Source organism: Tasmannia lanceolata, unplaced genomic scaffold (assembly GCF_043159265.1).
Source record: "Tasmannia lanceolata isolate RefF3 unplaced genomic scaffold, GAP_Taslan_0.1 ptg000013l, whole genome shotgun sequence".
Taxonomy (NCBI): domain Eukaryota; kingdom Viridiplantae; phylum Streptophyta; class Magnoliopsida; order Canellales; family Winteraceae; genus Tasmannia; species Tasmannia lanceolata.
Genome location: NW_027518690.1, coordinates 26,971,129 through 26,990,615, shown reverse-complemented (window position 1 = coordinate 26,990,615; position 19,487 = coordinate 26,971,129). Strand labels below are relative to the sequence as shown.

Genomic DNA, 19,487 nt, shown 5'->3' with positions numbered 1-19,487 from the left:
AGAGTCCAAAATATTTTTAGCATTTTTACAAGAGGATACCTTTTCATAAATGTTAGGTGGTAATGCACAACATATTGCAATTAGGGCTTTTGTATTTAGTAAAGATAATTTTTATCATAATAATTTAATCTTTTAGATTTAACATTTAAAACAAAATCATTTTCAATTATCTTTATCATATCTTTATCTAAACCTTTTAAGTATGTCTTCATATGGATCAACCATGATCCATAATCCGAACCATCCAAAATAGGTAGTCTAGATCCCATCTTTTAAGTTGCCAAAAAACTAGATCGTTTAACTCTTAACCGATTAGGGTCTTAATCAAGAGCCCAAGCTTTGATACCAATTGACATCCAAGTAGAGACTGAGTTTGGATACCTAGAGGGGGGTGAATATGATATTTATAAAACTTTTGCCTTTTGAAAACTTTTACTAATTTCACCATAGTTTTCTCCCTTGGTTACTTAAGTTGAATTAGTTAAGCTTAACCAATTTTCACAAATGTATATAAGCTTAAAAGCCCTTGTTTAAACAACCAACTTAATTAGGAGATTTAGTGGGCTAATTAGCAATGTAAAGATATTCACGTTGGATGGCAATGTTAACTCACTCAATTCTAAATAATAAGACAAGCACAAATAAGAGAGTGAGAGAGGGAGTGAGAAATCGAGAAATACCGACACAAGCGACACAAGGATTTATAGTGGTTCGGCCAAAGGCCTACTCCACTGTACTCAAGGTCGCACTTGAGGATTTTCACTATTGAGACCTCCACGACGCCCGGCTCTGAGGCGATTACACTCTCAAGGGAATTAAATGAGGATGCCCTTCCACCTTTACAATGACTCTCCTTCTCCGCCGAGTTGTAAGCTCTTCACCCAAGAGAATTAAACACGGATGCCCTTGCCACCGATCGAATGAAGAAGAAGAAGTATTAGCCTCTTACTAGGCTTGATTACAAGTTGTAGCTCACACACTTTCTCCCAAGAATAATTTGCAAATGAAAGCCTAAACCAATCTCAAATGATTTTTTCAAAATCAAGGCACAATGAGTTTGGTGAGAGTTTTTACCCAAAAATGATTCACAAATGATTTTCTAGGGTTTGTTAGAGTTGGACAATCTTCCTCAAGTGTTTTAGACCCATTAGATGGGTATATATGGTGTCCCAACTCAATATGAACGTTTTAGGGGCAAAATGGTTATTTTCGGGTCAAAAAGTCAACTAACTGTTGGGCCTCCAACGGCTATAATTTTTTGAACAAATACACTGCTCGGAGTTCCGAGAATTTTCTCTGAGTCCCGAGCTCGGAGCTCCGAGGGTTTTCTCGGAGTTCCGAGAAACCAAACAGAGACTTAATTTTAAGAACCTGGAGCATTTCTCGGAGCTCCGAGAATAATTCTCGGAGTTCCGAGACTGGATTTCCAGCAAACAGTGTACCATTTGAAAAATTCATATCTCCTTCGTTTCTCATTTGATTTCGATGTTCTTATACTCTACGGATATGAGAAAAATGAGAGCTAGCTGTTAAAAATATTTTAAAAAATATTTGAAAATCGTTTAAACAACGTTTGATAGGATTTAGTTGCTGGTCCAGGTTGTTGCTTCGGAACTCTGTTTTGTTCATTCTTGTGTTGAATGCCATATGGGTCCCAACATGTTGGTACACCACCATGGCCATTCACTTATCCATTTAAGTCCTTAAAGGGTGTGTTAGTCTCTTCGAAAAATATATTTTTTAGGGGTTTTAAGATGTGCCTTCATAAGAGAAAACACAAGAGAGAAATGTGATACATAATACCATTCTAAGTACTCTCTTGTTCTCTTGAGCCAATCTTCATTTGATCTTCAACGGTGTGCTTGGCTTGCTTTGGGATCTTCAAGGTTGAGCTTCTTTGCTTGACACATTCCAAGGATGATGCCACCATTTGGTTCAAGATCCTTTGAAAGTTGTTGATCCACAAGCTTTGGCCTTCATTGATCTTCCTTTATTTGTTCAGTGCTTTGAGATGGTTGTGTGGAACTTCTCCTTGGTTGATCCTCCAAGGTATGGTTTGTCCAAGTATGCTCTAGCTCCTTTGTCCTTTGTTTGGTTCATCTTCAAGCTTAGGCCATCTGTGTGTGTGCTAGCATGGATTGACCTGTGAATTACCTATCTATAGCACAACACTCAAGGGAAACAATTAGTCCATAAATGACTAATCAATTTGCGTTTGTTAATCATCAAAACAAAATGATTGAGTGAACCCATGGAAAACCCTTCGGCTAACACCTTCCCAACTCGTAATCAGGCACGGACCTAAATTAAATCTGGATTTATCCATTGCACAGAGCATTTATTTTTGGTTCCATGGCCTATCCATGGATGGTGACTCTTTCATTTAGGTACGTCTTGGTTCCGGGCTCGTCCCAGAATCAAGAGGTATCATATACATCGCCACTCATGCTGTGAGCGCACCATTCGGAGAGAGCCATGGCTGGAGCTCTTCATTGTGTGGAGATCGAGAGCCGCCTATGGGTCCAGCCTCGAGATCGCGGGGTCCACAGGCTGGCGACTTTGCTGTGGATCTTTCGAGATATTGCCTAACTCTATTGAAATGCCATTTTAATTATTTTTGGAGAAATTTGGGCCAAAATAATTTCAAATGGGAACTTTATCATTAGAAAACCAGGGGCACCAAATAGGTGCATAAAACTAGGGATTCACTCACTGCACATCATACATCATCATATTCTTTATTGTTTTCTTTATTTTAATTATTATTGGCTCTAGGGATAGATACAGTGTGTACCAGATGGGAGGTCATGACCCTGATGGAACGATTAGAATCTATTTCCAGGCTATACGCCGGTATTGCGGTCGTGGAACACTAGGTGTACTTGTGTTCTACAACAGCCAGTGAGCAATTAACATACTCTGTATAAACCTAGATGTACTTGAGTTATACATCAAGAGTATGGTCATATGCATAGTGCCTTGTAGATTGAGTTTGGAGCCATACTTTCATTTTTATATATTATTATGTACATAAATATATTTGTTGACTTAGTGAGACCCAACTAGGAGGTGGATGTGCTTATATATATATATATATATATATATTGCATTCATATAGGGACGAACATGTGTTTCTTACACATGTGGAGCCTAGAGTTAGGAGCCTTGTCCCATTTATAGACTAGGCTAACTCACTTTATGTGGCTACAACACGGTCCTAGTACACTCATTAGTTTGTCGTGAGTCGAGACTTCCTTGACTCCGCTAGATTAGAATTAGGGTTGGCGCCCCTAGTTAGGATATATATGTGTATATATTGATTATTAGATTAGGGCTTACTCCTTAGTGAGGTATCCTTATCTAATTCAAATCAATTATGTCCATCCTTTGTTCAGATTTAGATCTGGGCTATGGCTTTCATTTGCCATTATCATGGCCACGGTCTATCTGATTCTTTGATTATTAGATGGAACTTACTCTTGAGCAAGATTTCCTTACCTATCTTGATCAAATATATTTGTATATCACCTAGATTTAGAGCTGGTCAGTGGCTTCTATTTGCTATCATTATGGCCATAGTTAGTTTTCTGATCCTTTGATCATAGATCTGATTCACACCATGTATCGTTAATCCATATTCTGCATATTTAGATTAGGACCTATTTCTTAGGTTTTTCTTCCTAATCTAATCAATTCTTTCCATTTATCCATTCTGTGGATTATCATTAGATTATTGGTTCTCTATCCATAATCTATTCTTTGATCTATTGGTTATAAAATTGATCTGTGTTTTTCATCATGGGTTTACATTATTAGATTAAGGTTTATTTTTTAGTTAGAGTTCCTTATCCAATTCAATTAATTATCCTTATCTATCCATGATCTAGATCTTGATCAGATCATGGATTTCTCATAATCGTCATTTTAGTCTTGATCTATCATCCATGGACCTCATCCTATGATTGATCCTGATCAGATTGTGTTCTACCTATTGATTATGAGTTTATCTTGCTGACATTGATTCGAGTGTGTGTGTTCTTACGGAGAGCCTCACTTTATCTTAAGCCTGTTTGTATACCCTTTATGATTAGCTGCTTCAGACCCTCTCTATATAGTCGTTATGCTGCCAAATTTTCTCCAAATACCTTGAATTTGGTCATTATCATTTAGACTTGTTGACAAACTTTATGTGCTTATCTTACCATTTCTCCCTACATGTCTGTTATGCTGCCTAATTTTCTCCAAATACCTTGAGTTTGGTCATTATCCTTTAGACTTGTTGACAAACTCTACGTTCTTATCTTACCATATCTCCTTGCATAGATGTTATGCTGCCGGATTTTATATATGAGAAAGATATATTCGTATCATCTATTGTCTCAACTTGTTTATGGCATTTCCATGGTAGGAGTTTGATCTTTTTGGCTTCACTCATTTGCTGTACCTATTTCCTTTCACCTACTCCAGTTCAAATGGCTGAATCTGGAAACACTTTAGCAGAAATGAGCTAAATGATGAAAGTAGTGCTCCAACAGATGAATAACATGGATGATGAAATAGCTTCTTTGAAAGCTGATAGACCCTCTACTTCGAAGGAACTTGTTCCATCAAACTCTCGACCAATGGAGGAATCATTCGAAAGGTCGGCACTCATCAGAATAGAAATCTGGATGGTTAAACTTTTGGTCAGATGACCATGTTAACTGAAGAAGTGAGAGAGATGAAAGTCCAGATGCAATACCTGTCCACCAGATGTGACTCAGATACAAAACAGTTTGTCAATGTGGGTACTATGACGGAAGAGACATCAGTCCAGAGTTTGATTATCGAAAGATCTGTTGACTTGCATAACAAGGAAAAACCTTATAGTGTTTCTAAGGAGATTAAGAATGCAAGACCTTCTCACTGACTCCTTAGAAGCCAATGGTAGTGGAAGAAAAGATGAGTGAGGAACTGGAGAGAGAGTTCACTCAACTACCTTGTTCTCAGGAAGTTATCATGAAGAAATTAGTCAGTGATGGATGTTTGACACTTTTAGATCTGAGGCCTCTTCCTAACCGACTCCCTAAATATTGAAAAAAAAAATCAGTATTGTGAGTACCACAGAAGTACGGTCATACAGCGGAAAAGGGCTTGGCCTTGAGATAAAGAATTCAAGACCAGATAAACAAGAATCCTTCTATTCTTTTCAAATTCTGTGCTTTGGGCAATCCTGCACCGGTAAGACCCATTCAACCTTTCAAAGGTCCCATCATCTCTACTTATACCACTTCAGAGCTGAGAAACGAATCAAAAGGAAATGGAAAGATGTCACAGATTGAACCTCCTACGAATGTAAGGGCAGAGAATATGATGCCACCGACAGGTTTTCAAGAGCAGTTTGGGCCAACTCGACAGGACTTCATGAGACCACCTTTTCCAAGGTTCCTAAACCAGGGTCGAACTCCCTAGTCAGCATTATCATGGAGGAAGGCGTGCTATTCATAAACTTCAGTGCCAAGTCCTTGTATCTGTTTAAGCGTCATGCTTCAAGTGTCATGTGTCAAGTGTCATGTGTCATGTGTCAAGTGTCATGTTTTGAGATTTGTCTTTTGCCAAGTACAAACCAACTCCTATGTCAAAGTTGGAAAGTCAAGTTGTGTCGTCAATAATTCAGAGTATATTGTATTTGTCGGTCTTCTCATCGAGTCAGTGTTCAGTCCTTTGTTAAATCTGAATGTAGAGCCTATTGTGGCGTGTCCAAGATTCATTAATGTACTAGAAGCTTTCAATTCAATAAAAGTTTGATTCCAGTGTTACTGAAATTCTTTGATTCACTCTTAGATTTAATGTTTACACAAATTAAAGACATCCTTCTCGGATGAGAATGCAGATGAAATTCCCCTCGAAATCTGAAAGATGGTCAAACGAAAGGAAAAGCGTCGAGCATAGCCACTCAAAGAAGAAATCGAAGCTATAGATAGTGGTATCAAAATTCAAAACTCGGGAAAGATGGATTGGCAAAACTTTATCTCTCAAGGAGCGCAAAAAATTGATAAACCTATTTAGAAGGGTTTGAGGTAGTCTTGTTTGATCTTATGAGGATAAACTGGGTGAATGTCCTGTCGTTGCGCAAAGCAAGACTCCATTGACTTTAGACACCTAGAGACAAGCATCAGGCATCCAGAGTAGTTGATGAGAGCATTGAGAGAATACTTTCAAGTATCAAAGTTACATTCATGAAGTATGTGCCCTAAAAGAAAAAGAGAAGAACACTTGGGCAACATATTTTCAATGAGATTCCGAGGTGGAATATTTCAGGAGTGACGACATTCATAATGTATGAATGTAAAAAAAAAGAAAAGGAAGAGAGGAAGTAAAGTATGAGAGAAAGACAAAAAGGAGAAGGGAGATGTGTCCCTAAGACAACTCCTTAGGAATATCAAAGACCCAGATGATGGAGTCAATGAGACAGATTGAGAATGGGAATTGTCTTCAACATTTGAAGATTAATGAGAGTTACAGAATCTTGAATATAAATTCAAGATCCTGAGATGAGAATGGAGCACCATGGTTGAAGTCTTGCCTAAGAATACCGCCAGACTCGTCGACAAAAAATATTCAAAGTCATTGAACCTTACTGATCCAAAAGCTTGTACACCAAAACACCAGGAGGCCATCCTTGGACGTTTGAGCCTTTATAGCAAAAATCCTAACATCAGAAAATCTATTTGCGAACCCTTTGAGTCGAAAAGTGAAATCAAACAATTCTTTCAAACATATAACAAACCAGGGACATCTTTTATAACTTGCGTCAAAAAAGATGTTAAGCACCCGAACTACGTCAGACCTGATCCCTAACTCTTCAAGGGTACGTAGGCAGCCTGGTTTGCCAAGTTTTGTCAACCTTTGGAAAAAATTCAAATTATTCCCTTTCAACTTTTGAAGCTAAAAGCTAAACCATTCTTTGTCAAACCCTCAAAAAGCGAACTACGCGGATCTGATCCTTTATTTTTGGGGTACGTAGGTAATCTGGCAAGACCAGATCCTGTCCAAATCGTTTGAACCAAAGAAATATCCAACCCCTATGAACCACAGCCCACCTAGAAAGTTCTTCCAGTGAAACAAACAAAGGTTCAAGGAGAACAAAAATAAAAATAGAAAGAAAAGAAAGAACGAGAGTCTGAAGACCCACTAGGTTGAAAACCCGAAAGGGCGGCCTAGATAAAGTCATATACTTGCTAAGTCAATAACCAAATGATTGGCTCATGAAAAAGTAAGGGTAGCGGTCTGGTGGATTGAAAACTTAAAGAAGCAATCCAGTCAGGGGCAAAGACTTTCCATAAAGAATGAGTTGATGAGATGTAGAAGGAGTTCCTCAGATACGAAGAATTCCAGAGTTTGACTAGTATGAGAAATCCAGGCAGAGTTGAGATAAATGGTTTGCTAAACCCGAAACCTCGAAAGCAAGAGTCATGAGTACTTGCAAGGAGCGAGCTGATGAGATCGAAAATCAATCTCTAAGCAAGGTAGGATCCCATAGACAGAAACTTGATGAGATACAAAAGAAGTTCTTTAGTCATGAAGAATTCCAAAGCTTGAGTAGTGCGAGTGATCCAGGCAAATGTCAAGACATGTGGTTTACTAGACCAAAAACCTGGAAAGATAATAGTTATGAGTTCCTGCAAGAAGGGAATGAATGAAATAGAGAAGCAGTCTTCAAACAAGGCAGAATTTCGGAATTCGAGTAGTGTCGACAATACTTACTTTGACGCCTTTCTAAACTAGGGGCATCGAAACTGAGCAATCTGAAGGGCGTAATAACAATGACAAAAATCCTAATGAAGGAAATTAGAGCTTCTTGACATGGTTTTCGAGATTACTCTAAGAGCGGCTAGCCTCACCATAAAAATTAATACATCAGATCAAAAGTGAGTCAAGTCCCTTGAATAATCCGAGTCTTCTTTGATCAAGTCCTTGGAAGTCTATTCCTCATTCTTATCCATTTTTCTCTCAAGGTCCAAAGTTGACTGGCACTGAAAAGCAGGTACCTTCCAAAATGCGAAGAAAATTCAAAGTGAATCCTGGTTGGGAATCAAAGAAGGGGTAATAGACATCTTGTTTAGGCCTGCCAGAGACATCTAAGCCTTAAGCAGTGAGCAACGACAAAAGAAATTCTCAGTTTAAGCCATCAGATGGATTGTCCTATTCATACCAAAGAAAAGAACCTAAACAACCTTAAGCTTTCACAGAGCGAAGCACCTTTTCTTCAAACACCATTGTTCTGCTTCCTTAAGACTCTTGTCATAGAAACACAATATACTAAGGGCATCTTTTATGACTTGCGTCATAAAAGATGTTAAGCATACAAAAGGCAATCAGTGCCAATGTCTTCAGTAAGTTATGATAAGAGAGGTACGAGCATAGCTCGAGCTAAACCTCCAAACTCCACAGTTGAATCTATTCTCCAGCAAAGTCAATGTTTCAGAAAATCATTTTTCCTGGCGGAGTCTAGAATGAACTCCCCAAAGTCTTCAAACCCCAATAGAATTCTGTTCTCCTGACAAAAAAAGAAAAAGAAAAAAAAAGGGGGCCAGTACCCAAAACTCAAGTAAGTCATTCAAGTCTGGTCCTTAGCAGAGAACACGCACTCTTAATTTCTATCGGCAAGAGATGATCAATCAATCCCCAGTTGAGTCAATTGGAATCCTCTTCTAATTTCAAATCCAGTCCAATTTCCCTAATCCTTAAGTATCTGCCTACTACAGCATCTGTCCTCACCCCGCCTTCTACGACATCTAAGTCTATTTCCACACGGCATCTAAGTCCGTTTCCACATGGCATTCAAGTCCGTTTTCACACGGCATCGAAGTCCGTTTCCACACGGCGTCCATGTTCGTTTCCACACGACATCGAAGTCCGTTTCCACACGGCATTCAAGTCTGTTTCCACACAGAATCCAAGTCCGTTTCCACACAGCATTCAAATCCGTTTTCACACGGCATTCAAGTCCATTTCCACACGGCATTCAAGTCCGTTTCCACACGGTATCTAAGTCCGTTTCCACACGGCATCTAAGTACGTTACTATACGGCATCTAAGTCCGTTTCCACACGGCATTCAAGCCCGTTCCTACACGCCATCTAAACCCATTTCTCTTTAATTTTTGAGATCTCTCGCAGTTAAAACAATGCTTTCAATTTTCAAGCTCATTCACAGCCAAATCAATCCTTTGATATTTTGCAAGAGAGGCTATCTCGCCAATAATTCATAGTTGCCAAGTTAGGGTTGGAGAAAGGCTATCTCACCAACGCTTACAGAGTTATAGTCCGGCGAAAAGCCATTTCATCCAATTTACCCTTGTGAATATCATTTTCAATCTTTTTGCTAGTTTACCCTTGTGAATACCGTTTTAAAACCAAAATCCAAAAATCTTGGGCCGGCCAAAATGTGTTGTCTCGTTAGCTTTGGCATTCATGTGACAAGAACACTCTGCCAAAGAGGGGCATCTGTAGACACCCCATTTTGACCAGACCCTAATTCCCTAAAATCAAATAAAGCTTCGAAACTGAATCATGAAATTTCAGAAAAATTGAGTCTCGAGTGTGAAATAAACCTGAAGAACTCCCATTTGCAGATAATTTTTGAAGTCTTTTGAAGCCTTGATGATCCTAAACTCCTACCTAAATCCTTCATTTAGTTGCCTCAGCCAATCCCTTTCATTTTCTACCCAAAATCTAAAAGGTTACAAATTACCCCAGAGGTTTTTAGTATTGGCACTACTTATTCGCACCCCCAAGCTTCGATGCTTGATCATAGCCACATGTTAATATTTTCACCAAATCATCTTGTCTTTTAGTGTTTAAAGCACTATCAAATGTCATACATTTACCAAGAAGCTCTTATGAGCCCGTTAGAACAAAAAAGACAATTGGCATTAGTGTAATTATCGAAGTACAAGTAGCACCAATTTTATTTTATGTTTAAACTAAGGGGGGTGTATTATCAGAAGAGGGAGTGTCAATATCAACCATGGAACCGTTAATGAAGAAAAAATAAACTAGTTAGTGTCATCATCAAAATATGGATGTACTGATATCACTTTTTTTTTTATTACTACCCAGTGCAAAGAGGGGGGCTGAATATATCATTTTTTTTTACTAATCAAAAGAAGTAAAAGGGTGGAGTGCAATTACCAATGGATAAGGGGTGCTAATATTATCGCAGCCCTTTTTGCCTATAAAAGGCTCAACAGATTACGCGATATGGTGGGGGGGATCTCATTTTCACGTGAAAAATTCCAGAGAGGGTCTCTCATTTTGGGCGAAATGCAGAGATGAGGATGGAGAGTAGCATTGCCAAGCTTCAATCAATGGCTTTTCCTTACCTCTTCTTTCATTTCTGATTTTTTTTTTTCTTCTTGCTAACCCTAATTAATCCCTCATCTACACCATCACTACCATCATCTACTACTTCCAAACCCAAGATTTACTACCGTTTCTATCTAAACTCCCTTTTGCTTTGTTCCTAAGACCCTAGTAGAAAAGAAATCAATGAGAGGGAGGCTTTTTCCATGGCTAATCTGAGAAGAGAACTTTGAGATTAGAGAGTTAGAAAAGGAAAATCCGATGTCCCTCTCCGGCCAACTCTTTCCCACCAAATCTCATCCATCATTATGATCATAGTTATCAGTAACCTTGCACCTAATTCAAGATCTGCGAGAGAGAGAAACCCTATGATTTCTTTTTAGGGTTTGAAAGCATTGTAAAGTTGTAGAGAAGGGGTTGAGCAGAGAAAAAGAATGATCAAGAGAGGGTTTTGAGAGAAGAAATCTAAGAGAAACCTGAAGCAAAGAGGGAGAGGGTTGAAATGATCTTCTTCGGCCAGATTTCTGGATTCTGTCATCATCATTAATAATCCGCAACCTAGACGAATCCTAATTGCAGACTGGAAAAAAAAAGAGGTCAGGTTGAAGTTTTGGAATTCCAAAACAAGGTAATGCAATTTTTCTCATCTTTCATGTTTCTTTTACTAAATCTCATTTTAAATTTGGATTGCCAGTACTTGTTCTCTGGATTTCAGTTCTCAAGGTCCATTCACGTAGGTTTCAATTCTAAAATAATCATATCGTTATTCATGGTTGTGATTTTCTATGCAATTTGAGATTGGATCTCCATTTTCATTTAAAGGATAATCTAAGAATTGATCTTAGATTTATACGGACTGTTTTAGAAAGAGTGTTGATATTGATGTTATCTTGATTTGACAATTGCATTGAAGAGGATTTATCATCACCTTGTTGATTATAAAGTAGATCCATTGGGTTGGTGATAGAACACAAAGTAAGAACTGGAATAATTTTCATACTCATGGTGGTATGATTTTTCATTCGGACCTCAATAGTTAATACTATTTGGTAAGGGTCTATCATGTAGAAGTAGTTAGTTCTGTTCATTGTCTTTCCCTTAGATCATTTGGAAGTTGAGGTAGCATTGGAACTTTATATATTTACCCCAATAAATCCAAGTAAGATAATTGATCCCACTTGTTTTCCCATTATTGTGATGGTTTATGTTCGGTTTGGTCCGAAGTGTTTGTGTGTGGTAGTGCTTATAACACCGAGCAGTGTAGGTCTTTATGTATGGTATGGTAGTGCTTATAGCACTACTCTCTTCGATACCCTAACCTTTGTTAATGATTAGTCACAATTGTATCCTGAAGTAGGGGTATTATTTAACTGTTGGTAGGCTACTCGTTGTCTTGGGTTTCAGGAAACTGTAATGACTTCCATAGCTGTCCTAAAATAGTTGTTTAAACATAGTGACAACTATGGTAACCCCACCATTTACTGATTTAGGCACTATAAAAGCTTCAATGATTACATTTATTCGATTCGCTTTTGTTGGTTGATTAAGGTCAGGTTGTTCTTCTCATGATAGGACCCCCTCCTCTTCGAATGCTCTTCGAGAATTGCAAGGATCTTTAGATGTTGTGTGGAGGTAAGAAGCAGGGTGACTTCAATGCAATTACCAAATGTGACGACATCTATGTTAATGTTTTATTCTTCTTATGAGTACATGCTTGGCACAAAAATAAGCAGTACAAGAAAACATGTTTCTTTTCAAATGCTTCTCTGTAGTTTCTTAAGGAAATGATAACAGCCAAACAATGTTTTATTAATGTTGTCATTCGACCTAATGTTTCTCTCCAATTAGTTTGTGAGTCTAGTAGTGTCTGTGCTTTTTCCTAGTTCAGCTTGCAAGGAATATCTTTGGGAATAGCAAATACCACTAGATAACCCTTTTAATATTGAAATTTAGTTTGAGTTGGTTCAACTTCTAGCACAAGATTGCGATGATATTATCTCTAGGATAAACTGTCTCATGGTACCAATGTACTCATGGTACCAATGTACTCATGGTTTGGCATTAGTAAGGATGCATTTTGTCTTCACTTTAATTTGCTTGTGAAATCACCCTAGTTTAACAATATGTTAATATGACTACTAAATCTAAGTGAATGACATTAATATAGTCATCTTGTTCATTTGAGATCCATATACCTATAGTAGATTTTTCATACTGGCTTATATTGTGATAAAAGCTTTGGTTTCCAAAAACCAAAGTACCCATGGTGACCCAATGTTATGGAAATGATGTCATTTGCATTTAAACCACTTATGGACTTAGGTGTAGCTATACCTTACCTTCTTGACACCTGTTTTTAGCTCCAAGAGTATCTTGGTTTTTTTTTAGGTTACCTTTATAATTTTGTGCGGTAGGGAATTTTGGTCACAAATTGATAAGATGACTCTATTGATGACATTCTCTCTAATTTGTTGATTGCGCTTGTGAGTTGTTGAACTGGGGAAACTACTTTTACAAACAAAGAGAAATAGAAGATTTCTTTTGCGAAAGCTCCTTTTAACTTTTGGTCCAAATAAACTCTCCCGAAAATTTGAAAACAAAATAAAATAAAACAATTAAACAAAACAAATGAAAAAATTAATAGTTCTTTTGGGCAATGAAAGAGTCATCTAGAGCCCCACTAGGAGACACACTATGTCTCATTAAGGCGATTCTCCTTTGCAGATAAGCCATGTTGTATAGAGCCTATCCTTAGGGAGTTTACCTTAGCCTCATTTATAGAACCCCCTACTAAGTTAAAGACTAACTTAGTTTTTTAGACACCTTAGACCCTATTTATCATTGCAATGGCAATGATAAGGTCACTTGGAGCTCACCTCTGTGTCTAGGAGACTTGCCCAGTCTCGCTAGCACCCTTTATCTCCTCTTACTCTAGGAGACTTGCCCAGTCTCATTAGCACTCTCCTGCTTATAATATTTAGTTTATGAATTTTATATTAGTTAGGAGTCATCCTCATAGTTAGGAGTCTGTCCTATAGATAGGAGTCTGTCCTATAGTTTGGAGTTAGTCTTTCAGGAATCAGTCCTACCGTTATAGGGAGTTAGGATTCTGTCCAACGCCCTAAAAGTTTAAGAGTCTGTCCTACCTTTGCAAGATACATGAGTCAGTCCTACACTTATAAATGATGAGTCTGTCCTCTCCTTACATAGTATAATAGTCTATCCTTTAGATAGGAGTTCCCCTTTAAGCTCTATGGATTTTGTCCATAATGTTGACACTCCGCCAGGCTGTAGATCACGGGGTGTGGTCTTATAGGTTCCCTTTGGCTAAAAGAGTGAAAACACTTTAAAAATCCAAAAACAATGGAAAACTTTAAACACAAAAAATTTTTAAAATTCAAAACATTAAAAGTTCATAGTCACTAGGAGAGTGGTTAGGAAAGTCTATTTCCGAGCTACGTTGGCTTGATCCCCTCCCACGGGGTACGTAGGCAGCTTGGGATCTTCATCCCGAGTCCAGTCAATCTTTTCAAAATAAACATTATCAAACCTTCAAAAAGAAATTATTCAAACTTTGCAAACTGTTTTCAAAAAAGATATTCTTCTAGAGTTAGGAGTGTGTCCTAGATGTCTAGAGAGTTTGTCCTAGCTAGGAGTTTGGTCTTCGCCTATGTCCTGTCAGTTGGTGATATTCTTCGCTGACTGATGACGAGATTAGGATGCGCTAGATGTAGGGACCACCTACACTAGTTTAGGGTTAACTTGCATTAGTCAGGACATATAGGGAGTCCTAAAACTCACAAATAATTGGAACCTAACCAATCGCATTGAATAAGCTTTTAACAATTAGTTGAGTCTAGTTAATTGAGTCTAGGATAGCGGTCATAGATGTGTTAGGCATCATAGTTTAGAATAGGCGGGCAAGAACTACGTGGGCTTGATTCCTGTAGAGGCGGGGATACGTAGGCAGCTTGGATGAATATTATACTATCCAAGATTCGGGCAAAAACTCTTAGAGTTTTAAGGTTTGTTGTTAGCATTTTAGGGTTTGTATTTGTGTTTATCACTATGTATTGCATAGGGTCATGCTAGTGTGTTTTCTTACATTACTTTTGAGTGTTTATTCTCTTTTGACATATCCCTTACATAGTTTACTTGCTATTTCACATGCTTAGTTGGAGCATACATATTATTACTACTTTGATCACATGCTTAGCTTTAGTGTTTTCATTTCTTTATTGGCTTATTTGGTTACTCACATGCTTAGCTATAGCGTCATTTACTTACCTATCTCATTTATCTGCTTAGTTGTAGCTCTTTTATTACTTTCCTGCTTATTCATATCTACTCACTATCGTTGCCATTATCTTGATTAGGTGTAGTTATGCATGCGGATGTTTATTGCTTTCATAGATGTGATGATTTAGGATTAGATGTGATGAGTTAGGACTTGGATGATTTCTTTTCTTTTACCTATCCTTGAATAATGTATGCTTAGGTACACGTCTTCTCAGGAATAATTTGTTCCCATTTCACATGATTTGTATGTTAGGCTAAGGTGTTGTAATCCATTACTAAAACATGTGTTTTATTCCCCTTTAGGTTCATACCATGAAGATTCAATCCACTTATACATACATATATATATATATATATTGTTGAGTATGGAAATAAATTTGAATTTAGAAGCTTGTAGTTCAGTTTTTTTTTAATTATGGGCATATTGATTAGCATGAGGCTAAATGTTAATAATGACTTTCTGTTTACTAAAGGATTAGAATTTATTTGTCCTTTCTATCTTTGATAAGATTATCTGTCATAAACCTTAGAGGTATAATTCCAAGCTACTACATGTACTGACTTACTCTAATAATATTTTGGTAATCATTTTTTAAGTTGTTGAATAGGTATCTTGACATGAAAGTATGGCATAAGAATGTTATGATGTTCCAAATAGTCCTTGTTTTTATTTATCTTCTCAGGAAATTAGAAGCAATGATTAGAATAATACTAATATGTTTTGTTTTAGGGTTTTCTCCTTAGGGTCCAGTCTATAAGTTCTTATCATTGCAAAGGGCGATGAATGAGTCATCCCAAGCTTAAGTAGCAATCCCCTCTTTATTCAGTAGACTTTCTAAGCCTTTTAGAGATACTTTTAGACATTAGTGACCCTATTCATTGCAAGGGCAATGAATGAGTCATCTAGAGCCCTATTGGAGACAAGCCTTGTCTCATTTAGAGAGTTTTTCCTTTAGGAAGCTTACCCAGTCTCATGTAGTTGTACCCCCTTTGGTCTGAATAGTTGCCTTTATCCCTTATTCTATCATTGTAAAGGCAATGATAGGGGTACTTGGAGCCCACCTTTGTGTTTAGGAGACTTGCCCAGTCTCACTAGCACCCATGTTTACCTCCTCTTCTTCTTAGAAGCAATATTTGACTTATTCGCCCCTAGTCTTGGTAGTGTTATTAGCGAGTCTTTGACTTATTTACCCCATTCTTGGTAGAGTTATTAGTGAGTCTTTGACTTATTTACCCCATGCTTTGGTAGCGTTAATAGCAAGTCTTTGACTTATTTACCCATGCTTTGGTAGTGTTAATAGCGAGTCTTTGACATATTTACCCCCACATTTTGGTAGCGTTAATAGAGAGTCTTGGACTTATTTGCACGACTTCTTAGAGTTGTTAGACGTGTTTTGATCTACTTGTACTCTCTCCTTAGTGATGTCAGTTATGAGTTTATCTTTTAGAGTTGTTGTCACTCCCCTTGATTAGATACATACTCAGTTGTGTTAAAGCTACTTGGGATCTTATCCTTTTCATGTTCTTGGGACATTAGTTTCGTTGTTCGGGGTTTCTCCTTTAGCCTTAGGGTTTTGCCCTAGTTTGTTGTTGTGTTTGCATGTTCCTTTTAAGGGTGAAAATATTTAAAAGTCTAGAAACTTAGAACATTATAAAACATTTTAAACATTTTAAAAATTTAGAAATATCAAAAAGTCAAAAGTTTTAGGAACATATTAGGAAAGTTTGTTTCCGAACTACGTTGGCTTGATCCTCTTCCACGAGGTAAGTAGGCATCTTGGGATCTTTATCCCAAGTCTAGTCAAACCTTAAAAAATAAATCATGTAAACCTTTTGAAAATACAAAAAGCTTTTGAAGCTTCTCAATAAACCTGTTTTCGAAAAGATCTTATTCTAGAATTAGGATTTTTTCCTAGATGTGTTAAGTGTTTTGGATATTTTGTGTTTATATTAGAGTTAGGAGTTTGTCCTAGCTAGGAGTCTGTCCTCGTCTCTGTCCAATCAGTTAGTGATTTACATTGCTGACTGATGATTAGAATAGGGTGCGTTAGATAGCCTATTTCTTCGTTAGGGTAACAGCCTAGTGCACATAGGATGTAGGGTTCAAATGCATTAGTTTAGGGCTAAAAACTTGCATTTAGCTAGGGCATATAGGGAGTCCTAAAAGTTACAATCCACTTGAACTTAAGTAATCGCACAAGAAGTTTTAAAACAACTAGCCGAGTCTAGTTGATCGAGTCTAGGATATCGATCCTAGATGTGTTAGGCATCATAGTTTAGAGTAAGCGTGCAAGAACTATGTGGCCTTCATTCCTGTAGAGGTAGGGATACGTAGGCGGCTTGGATGGATGTAAGGCCGTCCAAGATTCAGACGAAAACACTTAGAGTTTTAGGGTTTGTTGTTAGCATTTTGGGATTTGAGTCTGTTATTCGGCATTGTTTCTTGCATATGATCATGTTAGTGTGCTTTCTTTCTTTGATTGGATTGTTTCCAATTTGCTATTCACATATTTTAGTCATAGTTTCTACTTGACCTGTTTAGCTGTAGCTTCACCATGTTTAGCTGTAGCTATTATGGTTCTTTACTGCTTTTCATATTGCTTATGCTCATGTTTAGTTATAACCCTTTACTGTTTTCTTTATTGTTACTCACATGCGTAGGTGTAGCTCTTTACTGCTTTAATGTTCATCATATCTACTATGACCTGTTTAGCTGTAGTTATGCATGTGTATGTTTACTGCTTTATTTACTTGCTTACTTACATGCTTAGTAGTAGCGTTTATTTCCATGCTTATCTCATTTATCTGTTTAGCTATAGCCATTTACTGCTTCTACATATATTTTAGTTTACTTCATCATATCTGCTCATGCTATCTCTTTATATCTGTTATTACCCGTTTAGTTGTAGCAGTGCATGTGTATGTTTATTGCTTTATTAGATGAGTTGAGTTAGGATTAGATATGATGAGTTAGTACTTGTTTGTTTTTTCTTTTACCCATCCCCGGGTCATGCATGTTTAGGTAGATATTTTCTCGGGGATATCTGTCCTCATTGCACATGATTTTTGCCCAAAACTCTTCAAAGTTTTAAATAAATGGCATAAGAGACCGAGTGCAGAGTTGGATGCCTAACACCTTCCCAACTCGTAATCAGGTACGAACCCTCTCTTCTCTAGTTATCCGTTGCAAACAGAGCATTTGTTTTTGGTTCCATGGCCTATCCATGGATGACGACTCTTTCATAGTTTTAGGTACGTCTTGGTTTCAAGGCTTTTGTCTCCGGATCAAGAGGTATCTCATATATCACCATAAGGCGTTTTGTTTCGAGAGTTCTTTGGTAGAGCTGTCCTTCATGTGGACATCAAAAGGAACGACAGGAACTCGTTCCTTGCCGCCTCCTCAGGATCGGGGTCCACATAAAGTAGTTCCTTCTCTTCAAAAGAATTTAATTTTCATTAGTCTTTTAGACAATGTTGGTATGCGCTCTTCTTTTTTGGGTGGTAGAGTAACATTAACTGTTAACTCTTATTATTTTGGATGCGCATTCTTGATCGATGGTATGTATAGGTTGAGTTTAGAAAATGAAACAATTAATCAGGGTAGTTCATCTCTTATTGATCCTAAATTGTTACACAATAGATTGGGACATGTGAACTAGAGGAAAATGGTACAACTTGCTAAAACTTATAATATACGTTTAGATACGTCGATTAAATTTGACAAATGTGAAGTGTGTGCACAAACCAAGATCACTAAAAAAATCTTTTCGTTCGGTTTCTAGAAGTATATAACTTCTTGAGTTAATACATTCTAGTTCCTTTCCATTTGTTTATTACATGGATGGGTTAGGATCATCCTATGGGTCTGATTTTTTGTGGACACCCTACTAGGTAAAGGGGCTTTCAAATGAATGGTTTGGATCACCCAAACAATGTGGGCCCCCACTGTATTTAACCCAACCGAGTACATAAGCTTAGCTACAAGGCCATGTAGCAACACTTTTCCGTAATTCCATTCCATTATATTGCAGATTATGGGCTGCTCACAACTGATTCACCAGATCATCTCGCACCAACATCTAAAATTCGTCTCAGTGGATTTTCGGACGAATAAGGTGGGTTTTTGATTGAAAAAACTATAAATGAACTAATTTTGAATTTTGATCAGTAATGATTTTCACCTTTTCAAATTATGTTATTATTGTTGGTGTTCCTTTTTTTTCTCCATATCAGAAGCTTGCTCAAGATAACTATATATTGGGGGAAGCTTACAAAACCCATGAAATGTAAGTACAGGATTTGCGCATATTATGTATTTCATTACTTTTTCCCTTTGACTTTGCAAATAATGTCATCTGCATGAGATGCCTGTTCTTTAGATTTTCGCTCTTCAAATGCAGAAGACTGACATTCGGAAGATCCACAAAGGAAAGGCCTTTAACCTTTTCATTCACAACATTTGGCAGCATTCACAACATCTAGAAGCAGGAGGAGGGACTCCATTAGTGAGATGCCTCAAGTTTATTTTCCAGACTTTATCACCAATACGCAGTTAATTTGCCTCTGAATTTTTCTCTACCTTCTTAACTCATTAATAATATATTTTCTTCCTTTTCTTCGTTAATCTCCTTTCTTTGTTTTCCCCTATTTATCTGCTATTTCAAAGGAAGTGTTGATATTAAACATTTGTTTTGCAGAAATATAAAAAACAAATGGACAGGAACTATAAAGGCTACCGGTTAATTAGACAATGAAATACAAAAATGTAAATAAAAGAAAAGGAACTAGAATGTATTAACTCAAGAAGTTGTGTACTTCTAGAAATCGAACGAAAAGGATTTT

General features: G+C 37.4%; 1 long non-coding RNA gene across 1 annotated transcript; it reads left to right on the top strand.

The window, feature by feature from the left end:
• Positions 1 to 10,298: 10,298 nt before the first annotated feature.
• Positions 10,299 to 19,158, top strand: LOC143889464 (uncharacterized). Its single transcript, XR_013254843.1, has 4 exons — positions 10,299 to 10,974; positions 18,677 to 18,760; positions 18,879 to 18,931; positions 19,046 to 19,158. It is a non-coding gene; the product is annotated as an uncharacterized LOC143889464 (long non-coding RNA).
• The last annotated feature ends 329 nt before the right edge of the window (positions 19,159 to 19,487 follow it).